This window comes from Solanum pennellii, chromosome 12 (assembly GCF_001406875.1).
Source record: "Solanum pennellii chromosome 12, SPENNV200".
In the NCBI taxonomy this organism is placed as follows: Eukaryota; Viridiplantae; Streptophyta; class Magnoliopsida; order Solanales; family Solanaceae; genus Solanum; species Solanum pennellii.
The window spans coordinates 15,357,743-15,366,950 of NC_028648.1; the positions used below are offsets into that span (position 1 = coordinate 15,357,743).

At 33.2% G+C, this 9,208-nt stretch overlaps 1 long non-coding RNA gene across 3 annotated transcripts; it reads right to left on the reverse strand.

Moving 5' to 3' along the window:
* Window positions 1-1,936: 1,936 nt before the first annotated feature.
* On the reverse strand, window positions 1,937-8,668 carry LOC107005695. Of its 3 annotated transcripts, none has more exons than XR_001454923.2 (4): window positions 8,389-8,667; window positions 8,154-8,285; window positions 7,754-7,883; window positions 1,937-2,751 (listed from the first exon to the last, which is right to left on the reverse strand). It is a non-coding gene; the product is annotated as an uncharacterized LOC107005695 (long non-coding RNA). The 3 variants fall into 3 exon arrangements; XR_001454921.2 differs by lacking the exon at window positions 1,937-2,751 and adding an exon at window positions 2,760-5,872 and having other exon boundaries at window positions 8,389-8,668; XR_003575400.1 differs by lacking the exon at window positions 8,154-8,285 and having other exon boundaries at window positions 8,389-8,662.
* Between the last annotated feature and the right edge of the window lie 540 nt (window positions 8,669-9,208).

Consider the following 9,208-nt stretch of genomic DNA (forward strand, 5'->3'; position numbering starts at 1 on the left):
CCCTTTGTGAGTTAAGTTGGTGTTCAGTAATTATCCTTAACCTATAGTATATAATTTTGAGAATTTCTGGAAGTTATTCCTAGCACCGAGAGGATATGAAGAATAGGTGGTTACACTTCGTGAGTTGAGATGATGTATTCTAATGTACCTCCTGAAACAAGTACTTCTCGTTAGTGGAGAATGATTTACATAGTATCAATCTCCTTATCGCTTAACTATGAGCCCGCCTAGGTGTAGCTATTGTGTAAGCCATGTAAAATCTAAGATTATCACCTCCCCCTAGGCAAGTGAGGATCCCTTATCCGATATGGGTTAATATCGGGATTCAATGTCTTTATCTCATGGTCGATGTCGGTTAAGCTAAACTCCCATAAAAGTAATAAAAATGCTAAGTTCCTAAAAGAGTTTACTACTTAGGATACGTAGTGGAATGGGACACTATTTATATATTTCACTGGGTAGGCATTCATGAAGTGGAATTTTGGTGATCCTTATGTGAATTGAATGAACAAAGTTTCCTAAAAGAACGTACTACTTAGGGTGGGTAGTGGAATGGGACACTAACTATCCATTACACTAAGTAGACCTTCCGAAAGGGGAGTCTTGGTGGCAAGCCTTCTAAAAGAGTGTACTACTTAGAGTAGGTTGTTGTGTGGGACTCTATCTACTCATTGCACTAAGTAGGAATTCCGAAAGGGAAGTCTTGGTGTGTTATTTGCGAGTTCTTCTAATGTCATGCCATTGAGGGGAGCTTGTTCTCCCGAGGTGAGTAAGCCGAAAAGGGGTATTCTTGAGGATCACTTAGGTGTGTATTGAAGGATGCATATGGGCACTTCCTTCATCTCTTACCTTGGGGAGTCTTTGGATAATCCTTAGATGGGGAAACTCCTATATAAAAAAGTTTACTTCCTCTTTTCTTGGCGTTGGAAGTTCACTCCTTTAGAATATGATAGTTCGCCGTAATAGTCAAAATAAACTTACTGTAATATTTTTGTAACTTCACTGTAAAGCGTCCCTTTTTTGTTAAAAATATGGAAATTCTTCTCTACGTTATAATGATGGTTATTTGTTTCACATTTATACTCTTGAGTGTTTTACTTAATTGACATGGAAATGTGTTTATACTAAAATGCCCATTTTTTCATGTTTTGCATGTGCCATACTTAGTACATTATTTTGTACTAACCCCATACTTTTCTATACTCTATAAGTATAGGTTCTAGAAGCAAGGTTGAAGTCTAGAAGGCAAAGCTTGGGACCTTATTCTCTCAACACAAAGTATGTATTCACATATTTGAGGGCATAGTTCTTAATTCTTTTAGTTTTGTATAAGTTCTTATTATGTATTTATTCAAATGTAAAGGGTCGTGTACCTATGTTATATATGTCGTGTCTTTAAGATATGCCTGTGACGATGATACTTCTTTAGTATTTTATGAAAAATGTTTCCTTTATTAAATTATTCGTGAAAAGTTTAAATTTCGCAATACTTTTGATGTCGTATGTCATGAACCATAGTTAAAGGGATTGTACAAGACGCCAAAGGATAAAGTACGCTCAATCATGACCCAATGGTTCTCCCTAACTTCTAGGGGGTGCTTTCGGGTCGTGATAGTCCTTTGAGAATTGACTTCCAATAAACCTATACCTTTAGACACTTCCTGAATAAGATATTATAAAGCATTTTTAGGACCTTCTAACCTCATGAAAAACATATTAGGCTCTGGCTTCACCTAAGTCAGTTTCGAGGTATTACAATCATCCCCACTTGGACAACATTTGTCCTCGAATGACACTTGCCACTCTCTGAACACTTCTAAGAATAGAGAATCAACTAGAACATCATAACCATACCACATAACACAGTATACAATACAAACATCAATAAGGAACTTAAATTTCACATAATCAAGAGACTCACAACACAATAAAAAGATAGAAACAAATCTACAACTAATTATGCAATAAGACTCAACTCCTTCATTACAAATATCAAAAGATACTTTTATATTCATTATAATACTAATATACATCATTTCAATAAACATTACAACATTTTTCAACTAAAGAATTAATTAGTCAATTTAAAAAAAAATCTTACAGTGAACTAGCAGTTTTACATTGAGCTATGCCACATATTAAAAAAGACGCAATTTCTAGGAAATTAATGATGGAATCATGCTAATATGAAAGATAAAATCATATAAACATATTTTACAACATAATAATAACTTCATGCAATGCCAAATGCAAGGAATCAATGAAATTTGATACCAAGAAGAATCCTAAACACCATGCATATACAACATACTACTATGACCATCTTATACATCTACTAACCATAATTCCCCACTTATAAGGAACTCGTAACACTTAGGAAATCCAGAAACTTACCATCATAATCATCCCCCTCATTTGGCTTTGCTCTTCTAGTCCGGAGTTCATAGAAACCCTCTTCTTTCGAGCATCATCTTTCAGAATATTCTGAGCAACTTGCTTACCATATCTAGTAGGACAATCCCTCACTTTGTATCCATCTTTACCACATCCAAAGCAACTCCGTGTACCCAATAGGCACTCCCCATAGTGCCTGTTTTCATATGTAGCACATGTAGGCTTGCCATTTTGAGAACCACCTACTTTCTCAAATTTTACCTTAGCACCCCTAGGATTATCTTGAGTGAAACCTTCTTCTTGAGCCTAGGTTGACTTTGATCAGTGGACCCACTTTTCTTCAAGTTTCTAGCAATCCTACAAAATTTAGACTTCTCAATTGATCGAGCATAAACTATGAGTATAGCTAGGTTCATATCATCATGTAGTGTGTCCATACAACATTCTTCTTTCACAAGGTCAACGTCCCCAGTCACAAACCGACTCATCTCATCACTAAGGTTAGACACTAAGTATGGGGCATATCCATACAACCTAAAGAACTTCAAAGAGTATTCCTCAACACTCATATTGCCTTGCTTGAGATAAATAAACTCCTCTACCTTTGCCTCCATCCCCTCACGAGTAAATTACTTTCCTAGAAAAGCATCCTTAAACTCTTCCTACTCTATAGGACCCGACTCAACCGACCTTTTACCAACAACCATAATTTAAAGAACTCAATACCAGCCATGAAAATAATCTATAACGTCCCCATGAACATAACACGCAACTTCTAATGGATTGAAACAATTTGCTCACACAATTGTTAAACAAGAAATGGAAGTGCGGTCGAAACATGTTCATCACAGACCAGTGCAAGTCTACAAAAATCAGTATGATGCAAAAAAGCCCACAACTATGTCGATCATTGATGTGGAGAGTAATTCTCAATTCTCCTTTATAGTTAACCCATTTGATATAATCACTACCAAGGAGGGACAAAATGATTTTGATAAAGGTGTGAATTCAATTAATTCCATTAATATAGATCAAATGCAGGGGCAACATGCATCATTCATAAAACCAGAAGGCAATGATTAAAATAATGGAGGCACTACAAAAGGTAAGTCTACTAAATCTAGATTTTGTTATAATGGTAAATTTTCATGTAGTGATGGCAATTATACTTTTTACACTTAAGGAAAAAAGTCTCTTAGTTTGAATGATTTCGCAGAGAAAGAGAGGAACAATGATCTGCCCAAATAAACTAAACAGAGGCAATGCAATGAGAAGGGAAAAATGACTCAAGCCCAACATGGCAATTATGGTGGGAATTGTAATCCCAACACCTACCTTAATTCCTTTTTTGAAATCTCCGGTATTTTTGGATAACACATCCCCCTAGTCTAAAAAGTCAGCAAAACAGATCCTATTCATCCTAGTGTAACACCAATATAATTGACAGGAAAAACACAAAATTAGATTTAAATTGCAGAGCCAGCTCCATAAAGAAATTTTCAAAATTTGGCTACAAAACTCGGGAAAAATCATGAGGCACATGCAACACCGTTTGAAATAGTTACTCCTACACAAACTACCAAACAATGACATGTCCTGAACACATGAATTTACAAAATTCACGACACAGAAAAATTTGCGATGCTAAAATTTAACCTTAAAGAGGTTCAATGAAAGTTAAAACAAGGAATTAACGAATAGAAGGGGAATAAATAAGTCGAATGCACTATTTACACGATATATAATTCCTATTTCAAATGCTTCTGAGTAGTAATTCAATGTATCTTGGCTACTTAATATGCATAGGACTCACTTTGACGTTCATGATCTTTAACACTTTCTTCCTGTACTTTGAACTTTTAGTCCTAAGTTGTAGTTTATTTAATTTCAACAACCACAAAGTGTTCAACTCCATCTAAATATAAAATAAATATTAGTAGAAAATAAAAAAGATAATCTACTGCAGAATATGGGCTCATAAATCTAATGGTGTGCATGACAAACAGAGTAAACAAATCTAAAAACCTAACATAACATAAATGAAAGAAAGTGGACTCATAAAATTGACCAATATTTCCCACCAAGTAATTCAACATTTATTTTTGTAGGTAATTCAATACGCCGTCGACCAAAAACTTTCTAACCCTACACCACACTTTCTTAACAATAGCATAAAAAGTATACCCAAATTTGACCTCAACCCACTTCCTCCCCAATTTCATACTCACTGAGCCCATAACTTTTCTTGGTAATTGGATTCCAAACTAATTTTTTTTTACATATCTTCAATTTCCTAATAAGAATAAAGTCCTAGCAAAGGCTATTAGATTCATCTGAACCCACACCTAAAATGTGGTTTTGACAACAGTTTTAGAGAACAAGGTTCGAAGCTGAAAATTCTTCAAGAATACAATATAAGACTTAGTGAGGACAGTACTTCAAACATGCATTATTTTGGTAAAAGAATGGAAATTCTTATGAAAAAGAGAAGAGTCATCTCTTCCTATTGCAGACAAAATATTGGATAATCTTCCACGAAGAATTGATGAAAATATTAGTTAGGTATTCTTTAATTTGAAACTTATGATATCCTGATAAAACTTATAATGATCTGGATAGCGTGTCTAAAACATAGACTCAGTTTTGGATATTTCATTTGAGAAATTTATGAAACGTATTGAAGCAAAGTTGTCTACATATAATGTGACTGTGTCTGCACGTTCCACTTTGCTTAAAATGTTCTAGTAACAAGTCAAACAACAAAGAAATGATTATGACTGTGGTGTGTTTGTTCTTTTCTTTATGAAGTGTTTCATTGACGAAATTCATAGAAGGCTCAAAAAGAAGTATTTCACCATGCTATAACTTTTTTGTAATAGCATTGTCAAATTTTTGGTTGTTGAACAATTGCATCAATCATCAATGTAAAATAATCCTATTGTCAATTTGGAAGAAGGTCGTTCAAGCTTGAATAAGCCTCTTGTTTGAGGACGAAAATCCACACAATACACGAGGAAGAGTTTAAGAATAAGATTGAGAATGATTGATATTTTGGAATTGCTATTGTGTACAGATAACTACTCTTGCTCAAAGAAATCCACTAGTAGTTTTTAAACATGGACTAGGAACTGCTAATCACCCAAGGTCATCACATGCCTGCTTTGCATAACTGTAATGTTGGATATCGACGTCACTCACAACCTTAAAGAGGCAGAGGATTTAGATATTGATCCATCCAATGGGAAGGGGGAATACACTAGACTTCCCTGGGAAATATATACATTGTACAGAATAATAATTAAAAAATCACCAAGGGGAAAAATACAAGATTTGGGCGATGCATCGATATGTACCATTTGTTGAAGCGACATGAGCCCTAAAACTTGAAGCTTCAGTCATGTCCATTTGAAAGATGGAAGGTATGTATGGATCACTAGTTCCCCCACTCCATCTCTATCGATTTGTTGTAGTTCTCATTCTAATAAAAACAGTTTCACATGTTTGCATTGAAGAGAACAAAATAACTAAAGTGAAAGCTTTAACTTAATGAAGAAAAAACTTCTACACATCCTTTCGATTTAGGTGGCAGTTGTTACTACAGCTTCCCGCTTGATAGTTTATCAAATTGCCATTTTAGTTAGGATCCTTTAGAACTAATTTTTTGACCAAAATGAGTTATTTTAAAAATCCATTCACCTAACTAATACGTTTTTAATTTTTTGTACAAAAATACTATAAACATACTTTATGGTAACGTTTTAGCTTATTTGATTGAAAAAAAATTAACGCCGTTAAGTTAATATACATTACATGAATAGTCGTCTTGTACCACAATTTATACCCACTAACATATTCACTTAACATTTTATTTTAATAATCTAATACATATAATCCAACAATTGTATATTTTTCATGTGATTCCAAGATAGCAATTTTAGTCTCTTTAATTAATTAAACTTATCATGAGCTTGGACTGATTTGCATTCCTTCATAGAATTTTGAAGATGGTTATCCAAGTTTATGTTCTTTTAATAAATGATTTTTTTTAACAAACAAAAATCATTCTACTTTACTCCAACTATCACTAAAATTAACTCTTACTAGATTTTATAAAATATTCACCGGAAATGTAACGTGGCATCTTTAATTATTAATGGATTTGCTCAATTAAATAAGATTAACTATTACATACTAAACTAACATTCACTCATGATGATATAAACCCAAGCTAGCAGTGAATATAGGGAAATTGGTTATAAATTAAACCCGACCTAGCTGTGAATATAGTGAAATTGGTTATAGAATATAGTAACACTGCCATATTTTATTTTAAATTACATCCAGCCTAGCGATGAATATAGAAGAATTGGCGATAATCTATAGTACCTTTTATTATAGATGCTCAATGTACTCTTTTTGTTGTTCATTGAAGGGAAGAAGGCTTTGTCTTTCAATCTACTGGTTTTGTGTTGTTTTTGGTAATGTTTTTAACTTTGATTTGTGAAGAATTTATAAGAATGTATGGTAGTTCTAGTAGACCCAACACTAGGTATAAGAGTAATGGTATTTAATGTTGTTGTTATGTTTTTAGCAAGAGATTCTTAAATAAGAAATATTTTTCATAGATCCGAGAACGACTATTTCAGAAAAGCTAAAGAACATCCCAAAATTTGTCATTTTTTAAATAATCCTCGTCTGGAAGAGTTAAATCATGTGAAGGCAATGGATGAAAAACTTACTCCCGAGCAACAATATGGCAGAACTTCTAAAAAGCAATATATTAAGAGACAAAAGATGAGCCATAGAAAATGAACTTGCAGGGGAAGACTGGATGATAAGGTAGATGAAACCTGGAGAAGGAAATGAAGTCTTACCCATCGAAATACACTCTCACAACAGCCAATTAAATTATCAAAGCGATCAACAACAAACACAATCTATGTACTCATGACTGCAATAAACTATGACACCTCAACCCGAAATATTAATATTTTAGTTCATTCTCTCAACCTGATGCGAAAAATTGACGAATAAGACATCAAATGCTAGACTGTAACAAAAGCTAAGGGACATTCCAAGAGGTAGATCAGGAAGATAAAAAATAAAATAGAACTTTGAATGCAAGTAGGCGGTTAACAACAATGAACAAAAATTCTTGAATGATTAAAGTTATATTCATCAGACTCGCGAAAGTAACTATTTATCAAACACAAATCGCATATTGAATCAATATCAACTCAAAGATAAAACAAATAAAAAGAAACAAAATCATCATAAATGCTTTCAAACAGTCACAATATCACTCTAGCTTAAAATAGAAGAAGAGGTGAAAAGAGTACTATGAGGAAAACAATATTACCTTTCTTCGGGAAATGAACTAGAAAGGGACGGGGAGAGAAGCAATTTTCACTGTGAAACATGAACACTAATGATAGATGAGAATTCTTTACATAATCTCAGACTCACGAACAGAGCTTGGGAAAACTGATCTGCAAAAAAAATTAGAAAATGTGATACTCATATCAACACTTAACTCTCCTTGCTTTGAATGTGTTTCTACATATATTTTAAACCATTTTCTTCAGCTTCATTAAATGTTTTTCCTCAAACAAAACCCATCTTATTTTTAACCCCCAACAGTAAAAAATAGGTTTATATATGACAGCTAATATACGAGCTACACACTCAAAAATAAACTGATGAAGCTAATATCCAAACCCTAAATCTAGAATTTAGACTTTCAAAATAGAATTTCTTACATGATTAACCATATTCCAACAAAATTACTCTGAAATTGTGTTCTTCACTGAGATATTGGGCAGAAAAGCATGACGGAGAGACTAATTAGCTTCATTTCATCATCTTGCCAACAACCCCAAAGTATTGAATTCCTTCTTAACACAAAACAAAGAAACAACCACTTCATCTAACAAGAAGATTGTTTTACTACTTACACTTGACTAAATAGGCATCGGAAAAGTTAATTGTCCTTACTCTTCAAGAAATCGTTATGGCAGAAGAACACTTGAACTATCAGTTCTCCGATGACTTCAACTCTTCAACTTTTCTGCTTAGTTCTTTGATGACTTCAACTCTTCAATGTGTTTGTCTCACAAATCTATATTGGAGAAGAAATCCGTTATTCAGCTCTCTTAAATTCTCTTCATCAGCTAGTTCATCATCTCTTTTGTTCTTCAGTGAAAGAGGGAAGTGTGAAAGAGGAAAGTGAAGTCAAAGAGGAAAGCTGAAAATTTTAATTTAATTTTATGATTTATTAATGTATATTTTGTTGCCACTAAAAATTGGAGGGAGAGTTAAAAATATTGAAGGTAATCTAATACTTTAGTGAAAAATTTTAAGGCAACACTTATAAAGTGTTATCTTTAAAATTATAAAAATAGGACCTTTCAGAAGTGTGACCATATATGTAAATAGGTGTTGTCAATTATATTTTATTGTAAGAACACTTTTATAGTGTAGATTATAACATTAAAGAGTAAACTTTTTTATGTATTTCCAATATTTTTAACGCTAAATATTATAAACTTATGCTACGCTTTAAAAGCGTTCCCTAAATTACTTTAGAAAATATTTACAAGCGTAGTACAAAATTAGTGTGATTGTAGACCTAAAATTGTGTAGTGCCTAAGCAACAAGACAAACTTAAACTTATACTCTTCATAAATCATGTCACCTTGCCTAAGGTTTATTAAATAATAAAACATCACCTCCCTCTTCTAATACAGAAAATACTTTTTCTAGAAAGCCACATTAAATTCTTCCCACTCTATGGAACCCGACTCAACCGACCTAT